General features: G+C 45.3%; 1 protein-coding gene and 1 long non-coding RNA gene across 6 annotated transcripts in view; one reads left to right on the top strand and one right to left on the bottom strand.

Moving 5' to 3' along the window:
* LOC135734533 (transient receptor potential cation channel subfamily M member 4-like) overlaps positions 1–15,454 on the bottom strand; it is a 564,782-nt gene that overhangs the window by 371,431 nt on the left and 177,897 nt on the right. The gene's annotated exons all lie outside the window — the stretch shown is intronic.
* Positions 1–15,454, top strand: part of LOC135734536 (uncharacterized) — a 45,369-nt gene that overhangs the window by 28,057 nt on the left and 1,858 nt on the right. The gene's annotated exons all lie outside the window — the stretch shown is intronic.

Raw genomic sequence — 15,454 nt, 5'->3', positions numbered from 1 at the left:
GTGTAAGTTGTACCCCTGGGGTGTAAGAGGTGCCCAAAAGTGCCCCAATGAAAAGTCAATGGGGCAAAATCCCATAGACTTACCATTGCAAAAATTTTGACGGGTCATAGGTCCGAGCCAGGATTTCATAGAAACATGTGGGTTACTACATTTGAAGAGGGTGCTAGACTCTGTCAGGACAACCCCCACAATGGGGTGTAAGGTTACCATAGCAACCATTTTGGGCACCCTAGCAACCTATACCATAGACTGCCATTATAAAATGCCTGGATGGATATCTTTGCACCACAGTGTCATAGAGACATGGGGGTGGGCTCATTTTACTCAGGCATTCAATCAGTCTCTCAGGATCCTTACAGACTTACTAAGCCACGCCCCTAGCAACCACTTTTGAGCACCCTAGCAACATAAAATACAAACAGTTATATCTCGGCATCAGAACATCGTAGAGACACGGGGGTTGGACCGTTTTACTTGTGACTAGGGGTGTAACAATTGGGCACATCATTGGCCACTCCCAAGCCACGCCCCTAGCAACCAAATTTGAGCACCCTAGCAACCGAATAAACAAAGCCTTATATCTCCGCATCAGAACATTGTAGAGACACGGGGTTTGGACCGTTTTACTTGTGACTCGGAATGTAATCACAGGGCACATCATTGGCCACTCCCAAGCCACGCCCCTAGCAACCAAATACAGTACCCTAGCAACAGAGTAAACAAAGCCTTATATCTCCGCATCAGAACATCGTAGAGACACGGGGGTTGGACCGTTTTACTTGTGACTCGGAGTGTAATCACTGGGCACATAATTGGCCACTCCCAAGCCACGCCCCTAGCAACCAAATACAGTACCCTAGCAACAGAGTAAACAAAGCCTTATATCTCCACATCAGAACATCGTAGAGACACGGGGGTTGGACCGTTTTACTTGTGACTCGGAGTGTAATCACTGGGCACATCATTGGCCACTCCCAAGCCACGCCCCTAGCAACCAAATACAGTACCCTAGCAACAGAGTAAACAAAGCCTTATATCTCCACATCAGAACATCGTAGAGACATGGGGGTTGGACCGTTTGACTCATGACTCGGAGGGTAATCACTAGTGGATGCCATTTTTTTCCCTAGCAACCAAATACAGTACCCTAGCAACAAAGTAAACAAAGCCTTATATCTCCGCATCAGAATATCGTAGAGACCTGGGGTTTGGACCGTTTGACTCGTGACTCGGAGGGTAATCACTAGTGGATGCCATTTTTTCCCTAGCAACCAAATACAGTACCCTAGCAACAGAGTAAACAAAGCCTTATATCTCCGCATCAGAACATCGTAGAGACACGGGGGTTGGACCGTTTGACTCGTGACTCGGAGGGTAATCACTAGTGGATGCAATTTTTTTCCCTAGCAACCAAATACAGTACCCTAGCAACATAGTAAACAAAGCCTTATATCTCCGCATCAGAACATCGTAGAGACACGGGGGTTGGACCGTTTGACTCGTGACTCGGAGGGTAATCACAAGTGGATGCCATTTTTTTCCCTAGCAACCAAATACAGTACCCTAGCAACAGAGTAAACAAAGCCTTATATCTCAGCATCAGAACATCGTAGAGACACGGGGTTTGGACCGTTTGACTCGTGACTCGGAGGGTAATCACTAGTGGATGCCATTTTTTTCCCTAGCAACCAAATACAGTACCCTAGCAACAGAGTAAACAAAGCCTTATATCTCCGCATCAGAACATCGTAGAGACATGGGGTTTGGACCGTTTGACTCGTGACTCGGAGGGTAATCACTAGTGGATGCCATTTTTTCCCTAGCAACCAAATACAGTACCCTAGCAACAGAGTAAACAAAGCCTTATATCTCCGCATCAGAACATCGTAGAGACACGGGGGTTGGACCGTTTGACTCGTATCTCGGAGTGTAATCACTAGTGGATGCCAATTTTTTCCCTAGCAACCAAATACAGTACCCTAGCAACAGAGTAAACAAAGCCTTATATCTCCGCATCAGAACATCGTAGAGACACGGGGGTTGGACCGTTTGACTCGTGACTCGGAGGGTAATCACTAGTGGATGCCAATTTTCTCCCTAGCAACCAAATACAGTACCCTAGCAACCGAATAAACAAAGCCTTATATCTTCGCATCAGAATATCGTAGAGACATGTGGGTTGAATTGTTTTACTTTTGGCTTGGAGTATAATCATATATTGTCCCCCGAAATTTGCCACGGCAAGCACCACTTCACATTTTCTTCAGGAAATGTACCTATCTAGTTATTATTATTATTATTATTCTTTTTCTGGACACTTTTTCGGCGCGTAATTCGTCCCGCACGCTTTGTCGTAGACCCATAAATTAGGGCTCAACTCGACCGGCTTATTGAGGAGAGGTGTGCTATGACTTTTATAAGCGATCGGGTGCAGGATTTCCGAAAGGGGGGCGAAAAACCACCCAAAAAATCCCATTGACTTAACATTGCGCCCAACTTTGACGAGTCATAGCTCCGCTCGAGGATTTTGTAGAAACATGTGGGTTACAACATTTGAAGAGGGTGGTAGGCTCTGTAAGAACATGGATCACAATGGGGTGTAAGTTGTACCCCTGGGGTGTAAGAGGTGCCCAAAAGTGCCCCAATGAAAAGTCAATGGGGCAAAATCCCATAGACTTACCATTGCAAAATTTTTGACGGGTCATAGGTCCGAGCCAGGATTTCATAGAAACATGTGGGTTACTAAATTTGAAGAGGGTGCTAGACTCTGTCAGGACATCCCCCACAATGGGGTGTAAGGTTACCATGGCAACCATTTTGGGCACCCTAGCAACCTATACCATAGACTGCCATTATAAAATGCCCGGATGGATATCTTTGCACCACAGTGTCATAGAGACATGGGGGTGGGCTCATTTTACTCAGGCATCCAATCAGTCTCTCAGGATCCTTACAGACTTACTAAGCCACGCCCCTAGCAACCACTTTTGAGCACCCTAGCAACATAAAATACAAACAGTTATATCTCGGCATCAGAACATCGTAGAGACACGGGGGTTGGACCGTTTTACTTGTGACTAGGGGTGTAACAATTGGGCACATCATTGGCCACTCCCAAGCCACGCCCCTAGCAACCAAATTTGAGCACCCTAGCAACCGAATAAACAAAGCCTTATATCTCCGCATCAGAACATCGTAGAGACACGGGGTTTGGATCGTTTTACTTGTGACTCGGAGTGTAATCACTGGGCACATCATTGGCCACTCCCAAGCCACGCCCCTAGCAACCAAATACAGTACCCTAGCAACAGAGTAAACAAAGCCTTATATCTCCGCATCAGAACATCGTAGAGACACGGGGGTTGGACCGTTTTACTTGTGACTCGGAGTGTAATCACTGGGCACATAATTGGCCACTCCCAAGCCACGCCCCTAGCAACCAAATACAGTACCCTAGCAACAGAGTAAACAAAGCCTTATATCTCCACATCAGAACATCGTAGAGACACGGGGGTTGGACCGTTTTACTTGTGACTCGGAGTGTAATCACTGGGCACATCATTGGCCACTCCAAAGCCACGCCCCTAGCAACCAAATACAGTACCCTAGCAACAGAGTAAACAAAGCCTTATATCTCCACATCAGAACATCGTAGAGACACGGGGTTTGGATCGTTTTACTTGTGACTCGGAGTGTAATCACTGGGCACATCATTGGCCACTCCCAAGCCACGCCCCTAGCAACCAAATACAGTACCCTAGCAACAGAGTAAACAAAGCCTTATATCTCCGCATCAGAACATCGTAGAGACACGGGGTTTGGATCGTTTTACTTGTGACTCGGAGTGTAATCACTGGGCACATCATTGGCCACTCCCAAGCCACGCCCCTAGCAACCAAATACAGTACCCTAGCAACAGAGTAAACAAAGCCTTATATCTCCGCATCAGAACATCGTAGAGACACGGGGGTTGGACCGTTTTACTTGTGACTCGGAGTGTAATCACTGGGCACATCATTGGCCACTCCCAAGCCACGCCCCTAGCAACCAAATACAGTACCCTAGCAACAGAGTAAACAAAGCCTTATATCTCCACATCAGAACATCGTAGAGACACGGGGGTTGGACCGTTTGACTCATGACTCGGAGGGTAATCACTAGTGGATGCCATTTTTTTCCCTAGCAACCAAATACAGTACCCTAGCAACAGAGTAAACAAAGCCTTATATCTCCGCATCAGAACATCGTAGAGACACGGGGGTTAGACCGTTTGACTCATGACTCGGAGGGTAATCACTAGTGGATGCAATTTTTTTCCCTAGCAACCAAATACAGTACCCTAGCAACAGAGTAAACAAAGCCTTATATCTCCGCATCAGAACATCGTAGAGACACGGGGGTTGGACCGTTTGACTCGTGACTCGGAGGGTAATCACAAGTGGATGCCATTTTTTTCCCTAGCAACCAAATACAGTACCCTAGCAACAGAGTAAACAAAGCCTTATATCTCAGCATCAGAACATCGTAGAGACACGGGGTTTGGACCGTTTGACTCGTGACTCGGAGGGTAATCACTAGTGGATGCCATTTTTTTCCCTAGCAACCAAATACAGTACCCTAGCAACAGAGTAAACAAAGCCTTATATCTCCGCATCAGAACATCGTAGAGACATGGGGTTTGGACCGTTTGACTCGTGACTCGGAGGGTAATCACTAGTGGATGCCATTTTTTTCCCTAGCAACCAAATACAGTACCCTAGCAACAGAGTAAACAAAGCCTTATATCTCCGCATCAGAACATCGTAGAGACACGGGGGTTGGACCGTTTGACTCGTATCTCGGAGTGTAATCACTAGTGGATGCCAATTTTCTCCCTAGCAACCAAATACAGTACCCTAGCAACCGAATAAACAAAGCCTTATATCTTCGCATCAGAATATCGTAGAGACATGTGGGTTGAATTGTTTTACTTTTGGCTTGGAGTATAATCATATATTGTCCCCCGAAATTTGCCACGGCAAGCACCACTTCACATTTTCTTCAGGAAATGTACCTATCTAGTTAGTGGTGCTTGCATTTATGCAAAGCATCACTATTACTATTGCTCAGGGATATTATTAGTGGTGCTTGCATTTATGCAAGGCATCACTATTACTATTGCTCATACTTATTATTTATAATTATTATTCTTCTTTTTCTGGACACTTTTTCGGCGCGTAACTCGTCCCGCACGGTTTAACGTAGTCCCACGAAAGAGGGCTCAAATCAACCGGATTATTGAGGAGAGGTGTGCTATGACTTTTATAAGGGATCGGGTGCAGGATTTCTGAAAGGGGGGCAAAAAACCACCCGAAAAATCCCATTGACTTAACATTGCGCCCAACTTTGACAGGTCATAGCTCCGCTAGAGGATTTTATAGAAACATGTGGGTTACAACATTTGAAGAGGGTGGTAGGCTCTGTAAGAACATGGATCACAATGGGGTGTAAGTTGTACCCCTGGGGTGTAAGAGGCACCCAAAAATTCCCATTGACTTATAATGGGGCAGGAAACATGCCCATATAAGGGAATAAAACAGTTCCAGATGGGATATCTTTGCTTTACAGTGTCATAGAGATAAGTGGGTGGGCTCATTTCACTCGGGCATCCAATCAGTCTCTCAGGATCATCCCAGAGCTATTAAGCCACGCCCCTAGCAACAATTTTGGGCACCCTAGCAACATCTCCCATAGACTGCCATTATAAAATGCCCAGATGGATATCTTTGCATCACACTGTCACAGAGACATGGGGGTGGGCTCATTTTACTCAGGCACCCAATCAGTCTCTCAGGATCCTTACATAGGTATTAAGCCACGCCCCTAGCAACCACTTTTGAGCACCCTAGCAACTTAAAATTCAAACAGTTATATCTCGGCATCAGAACATCGTAGAGACACGGGGGTTGGACCGTTTGACACGTGACTCAGAGTGTAATCATTATGGGATGCCAATTTTTTCCCTAGCAACCAAATACAGTACCCTAGCAACAGAGTAAACAAAGCCTTATATCTCGGCAACAGAACATCGTAGAGACACGGGGGTTGGACCGTTTGACTCATGACTCAGAGTGTAATCATTATGGGATGCCAATTTTTTCCCTAGCAACCAAATACAGTACCCTAGCAACAGAGTAAACAAAGCCTTATATCTCGGCATCAGAACATCGTAGAGACACGGGGGTTGGACCGTGTGACTCGTGACTCGGAGTGTAATCATTATGGGATGCCAATTTTTTCCCTAGCAACCAAATACAGTACCCTAGCAACAGAGTAAACAAAGCCTTATATCTCAGCATCAGAACATCGTAGAGACACGGGGGTTGGACCGTTTGACTCGTGACTCAGAGTGTAATCATTATGGGATGCCAATTTTTTTCCTAGCAACCAAATACAGTACCCTAGCAACAGAGTAAACAAAGCCTTATATCTCCGCATCAGAACATCGTAGAGACACGGGGGTTGGACCGTTTGACTCGTGACTCAGAGTGTAATCATTATGGGATGCCAATTTTTTCCCTAGCAACCAAATACAGTACCCTAGCAACAGAGTAAACAAAGCCTTATATCTCAGCATCAGAACATCGTAGAGACACGGGGGTTGGACCGTTTGACTCGTGACTCAGAGTGTAATCATTATGGGATGCCAATTTTTTCCCTAGCAACCAAATACAGTACCCTAGCAACAGAGTAAACAAAGCCTAATATCTTCGCATCAGAACATCGTAGAGACACAGGAGTTGGATCGTTTTACTTTTGGCTTGGAGTATAATCATATATGTTCCCCAGAATTTTGCCACGGCAAGCACCACTCACATTTTCTTCAGGAAATGTACCTATCTAGTTATTATTATTATTATTATATTTTATTCTTACATCCGGACACTTTTTTCGGCGATTAACTCGTCCCGCACGCTTTGTTGTAGACCCATGAAAGAGGGCTCAAATCGACCGGATTATTGAGGAGAGGTGTGCTATGACTTTTATAAGGGATCGGGTGCAGGATTTCCGAAAGGGGGGCGAAAAACCACCCCAAAAATCCCATTGACTTAACATTGGGCCCAACTTTGATGGGTCATAGCTCCGCTCGTGGATTTTGTAGAAACATGTGGGTTACAACATTTGAAGAGGGTGGTAGGCACTGTAAAAACATAGATCACAATGGGGTGTAAGTTGTACCCCTGGGGTGTAAGAGGTGCCCAAAAGTGTCCCAATGAAAAGTCAATGGGGCAAAATCCCATAGACTTACCATTGCAAAAATTTTGACGGGTCATAGGTCCGAGCCAGGATTTCATAGAAACATGTGGGTTACTAAATTTGAAGAGGGTGCTAGACTCTGTCAGGACGTACCCCACAATGGGGTGTAAGGTTACCATAGCAACCATTTTGGGCACCCTAGCAACCTATACCATTGACTGCCATTATAAAATGCCTAGATGGATATCTTCGCACCACAGTGTCATAGAGACATGGGGGTGGGCTCATTTTACTCAGGCATCCAATCAGTCTCTCAGGATCCTTACAGACTTACTAAGCCACGCCCCTAGCAACCACTTTTGAGCACCCTAGCAACATAAAATACAAACAGTTATATCTCGGCATCAGAACATCTTAGAGACACGGGGGTTGGACCGTTTTACTTGTGACTAGGGGTGTAACAATTGGGCACATCATTGGCCACTCCCAAGCCACGCCCCTAGCAACCAAATTTGAGCACCCTAGCAACCGAATAAACAAAGCCTTATATCTCCGCATCAGAACATCGTAGAGACACGGGGTTTGGACCGTTTTACTTGTGACTCGGAGTGTAATCACTGGGCACATCATTGGCCACTCCCAAGCCACGCCCCTAGCAACCAAATACAGTACCCTAGCAACAGAGTAAACAAAGCCTTTTATCTCCACATCAGAACATCGTAGAGACACGGGGTTTGGACCGTTTTACTTGTGACTCGGAGTGTAATCACTGGGCACATCATTGGCCACTCCCAAGCCACGCCCCTAGCAACCAAATACAGTACCCTAGCAACAGAGTAAACAAAGCCTTATATCTCCGCATCAGAACATCGTAGAGACACGGGGGTTGGACCGTTTTACTTGTGACTCGGAGTGTAATCACTGGACTCATCATTGGCCACTCCCAAGCCACGCCCCTAGCAACCAAATACAGTACCCTAGCAACAGAGTAAACAAAGCCTTATATCTCCGCATCAGAACATCGTAGAGACACGGGGGTTGGACCGTTTTACTTGTGACTCGGAGTGTAATCACTGGGCTCATCATTGGCCACTCCCAAGCCACGCCCCTAGCAACCAAATACAGTACCCTAGCAACAGAGTAAACAAAGCCTTATATCTCCGCATCAGAACATCGTAGAGACATGGGGGTTGGACCGTTTGACTCATAACTCGGAGGGTAATCACTAGTGGATGCCATTTTTTTCCCTAGCAACCAAATACAATACCCTAGCAACAGAGTAAACAAAGCCTTATATCTCCGCATCAGAACACCGTAGAGGCATGGGGGTTGGACCGTTTGACTCATAACTCGGAGGGTAATCACTAGTGGATGCCATTTTTTTCCCTAGCAACCAAATACAGTACCCTAGCAACAGAGTAAACAAAGCCTTATATCTCCGCATCAGAACATCGTAGAGACATGGGGTTTGGACCGTTTGACTCGTGACTCGGAGGGTAATCACTAGTGGATCCCATTTTTTTCCCTAGCAACCGAATACAGTACCCTAGCAACAGAGTAAACAAAGCCTTATATCTCCGCATCAGAACATCGTAGAGACACGGAGGTTGGACCGTTTGACTCATGACTCGGAGGGTAATCACTAGTGGATGCCATTTTTTTCCCTAGCAACCAAATACAGTACCCTAGCAACAGAGTAAACAAAGCCTTATATCTCCGCATCAGAACATCGTAGAGACATGGGGTTTGGACCGTTTGACTCGTGACTCAGAGGGTAATCACTAGTGGATCCCATTTTTTTCCCTAGCAACCGAATACAGTACCCTAGCAACAGAGTAAACAAAGCCTTATATCTCCGCATCAGAACATCGTAGAGACACGGGGGTTGGACCGTTTGACTCATGACTCGGAGGGTAATCACTAGTGGATGCAATTTTTTTGCCTAGCAACCAAATACAGTACCCTAGCAACAGAGTAAACAAAGCCTTATATCTCCGCATCAGAACATCGTAGAGACACGGGGGTTGGACCGTTTGACTCGTGACTCGGAGGGTAATCACTAGTGGATGCCATTTTTTTCCCTAGCAACCAAATACAGTACCCTAGCAACAGAGTAAACAAAGCCTTATATCTCCGCATCAGAACATCGTAGAGACACGGGGGTTGGATCGTTTGACTTTTGGCTTAGAGTATAATCAAAACTTGTCCCACGAAACTTGCCACGGCAAGCACCACTCACATTTTCTTCAGGAAATGTACCTATCTAGTTATTATTATTATTCTTCTTTTTCTGGACACTTTTTTGGCGCGTACCTCGTCCCGCACGCTTTGTCGTAGACCCATAAATTAGGGCTCAAATCGACCGGCTTATTGAGGAGAGGTCTGCTATGACTTTTATAAGCGATCGGGTGCAGGATTTCCGAAAGGGGGGCGAAAAACCACCCAAAAAATCCCATTGACTTAACATTGCGCCCAACTTTGACGAGTCATAGCTCCACTCGAGGATTTTGTAGAAACATGTGGGTTATAACATTTGAAGAGGGTGGTAGGCTCTTTAAGAACATGGATCACAATGGGGTGTAAGTTGTACCCCTGGGGTGTAAGAGGTGCCCAAAAGTGCCCCAATGAAAAGTCAATGGGGCAAAATCCCATAGACTTACCATTGCAAAAATTTTGACGGGTCATAGGTCCGAGCCAGGATTTCATAGAAACATGTGGGTTACTACATTTGAAGAGGGTGCTAGACTCTGTCAGGACGTCCCCCACAATGGGGTGTAAGGTTACCATAGCAACCATTTTGGGCACCCTAGCAACCTATACCATAGACTGCCATTATAAAATGCCGGGATGGATATCTTTGCACCACAGTGTCATAGAGACATGGGGGTGGGCTCATTTTACTCAGGCATCCAATCAGTCTCTCAGGATACTTACAGACTTACTAAGCCACGCCCCTAGCAACCACTTTTGAGCACCCTAGCAACATAAAATACAAACAGTTATATCTCGGCATCAGAACATCGTAGAGACACGGGGGTTGGACCGTTTTACTTGTGACTAGGGGTGTAACAATTGGGCACATCATTGGCCACTCCCAAGCCACGCCCCTAGCAACCAAATTTGAGCACCCTAGCAACCGAATAAACAAAGCCTTATATCTCCGCATCAGAACATCGTAGAGACACGGGGTTTGGACCGTTTTACTTGTGACTCGGAGTGTAATCACTGGGCACATCATTGGCCACTCCCAAGCCACGCCCCTAGCAACCAAATACAGTACCCTAGCAACAGAGTAAACAAAGCCTTATATCTCCGCATCAGAACATCGTAGAGACACGGGGGTTGGACCGTTTTACTTGTGACTCGGAGTGTAATCACTGGGCACATAATTGGCCACTCCCAAGCCACGCCCCTAGCAACCAAAGACAGTACCCTAGCAACAGAGTAAACAAAGCCTTATATCTCCGCATCAGAACATCGTAGAGACACGGGGGTTGGACCGTTTTACTTGTGACTCGGCGTGTAATCACTGGGCACATCATTGGCCACTCCCAAGCCACGCCCCTAGCAACCAAATACAGTACCCTAGCAACAGAGTAAACAAAGCCTTATATCTCCACATCAGAACATCGTAGAGACATGGGGGTTGGACCGTTTGACTCATGACTCGGAGGGTAATCACTAGTGGATGCCATTTTTTCCCCTAGCAACCAAATACAGTACCCTAGCAACAGAGTAAACAAAGCCTTATATCTCCGCATCAGAACATCGTAGAGACATGGGGTTTGGACCGTTTGACTCGTGACTCGGAGGGTAATCACTAGTGGATGCCATTTTTTTCCCTAGCAACCAAATACAGTACCCTAGCAACAGAGTAAACAAAGCCTTATATCTCCGCATCAGAACATCGTAGAGATACGGGGGTTGGACCGTTTGACTCATGACTCAGAGTGTAATCATTATGGGATGCCAATTTTTTCCCTAGCAACCAAATACAGTACCCTAGCAACAGAGTAAACAAAGCCTTATATCTCGGCATCAGAACATCGTAGAGACACGGGGGTTGGACCGTGTGACTCGTGACTCGGAGTGTAATCATTATGGGATGCCAATTTTTTCCCTAGCAACCAAATACAGTACCCTAGCAACAGAGTAAACAAAGCCTTATATCTCGGCATCAGAACATCGTAGAGACACGGGGGTTGGACCGTGTGACTCGTGACTCGGAGTGTAATCATTATGGGATGCCAATTTTTTCCCTAGCAACCAAATACAGTACCCTAGCAACAGAGTAAACAAAGCCTTATATCTCAGCATCAGAACATCGTAGAGACACGGGGGTTGGACCGTTTGACTCGTGACTCAGAGTGTAATCATTATGGGATGCCAATTTTTTTCCTAGCAACCAAATACAGTACCCTAGCAACAGAGTAAACAAAGCCTTATATCTCCGCATCAGAACATCGTAGAGACACGGGGGTTGGACCGTTTGACTCGTGACTCAGAGTGTAATCATTATGGGATGCCAATTTTTTCCCTAGCAACCAAATACAGTACCCTAGCAACAGAGTAAACAAAGCCTTATATCTCAGCATCAGAACATCGTAGAGACACGGGGGTTGGACTGTTTGACTCGTGACTCAGAGTGTAATCATTATGGGATGCCAATTTTTTCCCTAGCAACCAAATACAGTACCCTAGCAACAGAGTAAACAAAGCCTAATATCTTCGCATCAGAACATCGTAGAGACACAGGAGTTGGATCGTTTTACTTTTGGCTTGGAGTATAATCATATATGTTCCCCAGAATTTTGCCACGGCAAGCACCACTCACATTTTCTTCAGGAAATGTACCTATCTAGTTATTATTATTATTATTATATTTTATTCTTACATCCGGACACTTTTTTCGGCGATTAACTCGTCCCGCACGCTTTGTTGTAGACCCATGAAAGAGGGCTCAAATCGACCGGATTATTGAGGAGAGGTGTGCTATGACTTTTATAAGGGATCGGGTGCAGGATTTCCGAAAGGGGGGCGAAAAACCACCCCAAAAATCCCATTGACTTAACATTGGGCCCAACTTTGATGGGTCATAGCTCCGCTCGTGGATTTTGTAGAAACATGTGGGTTACAACATTTGAAGAGGGTGGTAGGCACTGTAAAAACATAGATCACAATGGGGTGTAAGTTGTACCCCTGGGGTGTAAGAGGTGCCCAAAAGTGTCCCAATGAAAAGTCAATGGGGCAAAATCCCATAGACTTACCATTGCAAAAATTTTGACGGGTCATAGGTCCGAGCCAGGATTTCATAGAAACATGTGGGTTACTAAATTTGAAGAGGGTGCTAGACTCTGTCAGGACGTACCCCACAATGGGGTGTAAGGTTACCATAGCAACCATTTTGGGCACCCTAGCAACCTATACCATTGACTGCCATTATAAAATGCCTAGATGGATATCTTCGCACCACAGTGTCATAGAGACATGGGGGTGGGCTCATTTTACTCAGGCATCCAATCAGTCTCTCAGGATCCTTACAGACTTACTAAGCCACGCCCCTAGCAACCACTTTTGAGCACCCTAGCAACATAAAATACAAACAGTTATATCTCGGCATCAGAACATCGTAGAGACACGGGGGTTGGACCGTTTGACTCGTGACTCGGAGGGTAATCACTAGTGGATGCCATTTTTTTCCCTAGCAACCAAATACAGTACCCTAGCAACAGAGTAAACAAAGCCTTATATCTCCGCATCAGAACATCGTAGAGACATGGGGTTTGGACCGTTTGACTCGTGACTCGGAGGGTAATCACTAGTGGATGCCATTTTTTTCCCTAGCAACCAAATACAGTACCCTAGCAACAGAGTAAACAAAGCCTTATATCTCCGCATCAGAACATCGTAGAGATACGGGGGTTGGACCGTTTGACTCGTGACTCGGAGGGTAATCACTAGTGGATGCCATTTTTTTCCCTAGCAACCAAATACAGTACCCTAGCAACACAGTAAACAAAGCCTTATATCTCGGCATCAGAACATCGTAGAGACACGGGGTTTGGACCGTTTGACTAGTGACTCGGAGGGTAATCACTAGTGGATGCCATTTTTTTCCCTAGCAACCAAATACAGTACCCTAGCAACAGAGTAAACAAAGCCTTATATCTCCGCATCAGAACATCGTAGAGACACGGGGGTTGGATCGTTTGACTCGTGACTCGGAGGGTAATCACTAGTGGATGCCATTTTTTCCCTAGCAACCAAATACAGTACCCTAGCAACAGAGTAAACATAGCCTTTTATCTCCACATCAGAACATCGTAGAGACACAGGGGTTGGACCATTTTACTTTTGACTTGGAGTATAATCATAAATTGTCCCCCGAAACTTGCCACGGCAAGCACCACTCACATTTTCTTCAGGAAATGTACCTATCTAGTTATTATTATTATTCTTCCAACCAAATTTCCGCAATTAATACGGCTCGAACCGTTTAACTTAGAAACTTCATTCAAACTCTCAAACGTGCGGACTATTCGGGAATAGTGTGCTATGACTTTTATAAGCGATCGGGGGTACGGTCTTCGCCTCAGGGGCGAAAAAGCAGCCGAAAAATCCCATAGACTTAACATTGCGACAAACTTTGACGAGTCGTAGCTCAGACCTAGGATTTCACAGAAACTTGTGACTTGCCACATTTGAAGAGGCTGGCAGGCTCTGTAAGAACATACCTCACAATGGGGTGTAAGCTGTACCCCTGGGGTGTAAGAGGTCCCCAAATTTCCCCATAGACTTATAATGGGGCAGGAATCATGCCCATATAAGGAACTAAAAACGTCCCGGATGGGATATCTTTGCAGCGCAGTGTCATAGAGACATGGGGGTGGGCTCATTTTACTCAGGCATCCAATCAGTCCCTTAGGATCCTTATTGAGCTATCAAGCCACGCCCCTAGCAACCATTTTGGGCACCCTAGCAACATCTCCCATAGACTGCCATTATAAAATGCCCAGATGGATATCTTTGCAGCACAGTGTCACAGAGACATGGGGGTGGGCTCATTTTACTCAGGCATCCAATCAGTCTCTCACCATCCTTATTGAGGTATTAAGCCACGCCCCTAGCAACCAAATATGAGCAGCCTAGCAACATAATAAACAAAGCCTTATATCTCTGGATCCGGATATCATAGAGACATGGGGGTTGGGTCTTTGGGTCATATTAGCTTCATGCTTGCTTCATGCTAAGTCATGCTAGTTTCGTGCTAGTTTCATGCTAGCTTTATGCTAATTTTATAATAAATCTTGCTAACTTAATGTTAAATCATGCTAGCTTCATGTTAAATCTTGTTAGCTTCATGCTAAATCATGCTAGCTTCATGCTAATCATGTTATCATCATCTTAATCATGCTAGCATCATGCTAATAATGCTAGGATCATGCTAATTTCATGCTAAATTCATGCTAACTTCATGGTAATCATGCTAACATCATGCTAGCTTCATGCAAATTATGCTAGCTTCATGCTAATCATACTAACATCATGTTAGCTTTATGCTAATCATGATAACATCGTGCTAGCTTCATGCTAATCATACTAACATCGTGTTAGCTTCATGCTAATCATGATAGCATCGTGCTAGCTTCATGCTAATCATACTAGCATTGTGCTAGCTTCATGCTAATCATGCTAGCATCGTGCTAGCTTCATGCTAATCATGCTAGCATCGTGCTAGCTTCATGCTAATCATGCTAGCATCGTGCTAGCTTCATGCTTGTCATGCTAGCATCATGCTAGCTTCATGCTAATCATGCTAGCATCATGTTAGCTTCATGCTAGTCATGCTAGCATCATGCTAGCTTCATGCTAATCATGCTAGCATCGTGCTAACTTCATGCTAATAATGCTAGCATCGTGCCAGCTTCATGCTAGCATTGTGCTAACTTCATGCTAGCATCATGCTAATCATGCTAACATCATGCTAATCATGTTAGCATCATGCTAGCTTCATGCTAATCATGCTAACATCATGCTAGCTTCATGCTAATCATGCTAGCATCATGCTAGCTTCATGCTAATCATGCTAGCATCATGCTAGCTTCATGCTAATCATGCTAGCATCATGCTAGCTTCATGCTAATCATGCTAACATCATGTTAGCTTCATGCTAATCATGCTAGCTTCATGCTAATCATGCTAGCTTCATGCTAATCAT

This window comes from Paramisgurnus dabryanus, chromosome 1 (assembly GCF_030506205.2).
Source record: "Paramisgurnus dabryanus chromosome 1, PD_genome_1.1, whole genome shotgun sequence".
NCBI classification, from domain to species: domain Eukaryota; kingdom Metazoa; phylum Chordata; class Actinopteri; order Cypriniformes; family Cobitidae; genus Paramisgurnus; species Paramisgurnus dabryanus.
Note: the sequence above shows the minus strand (reverse complement) of the source record. Positions and strands in the feature narration are given on the sequence as shown.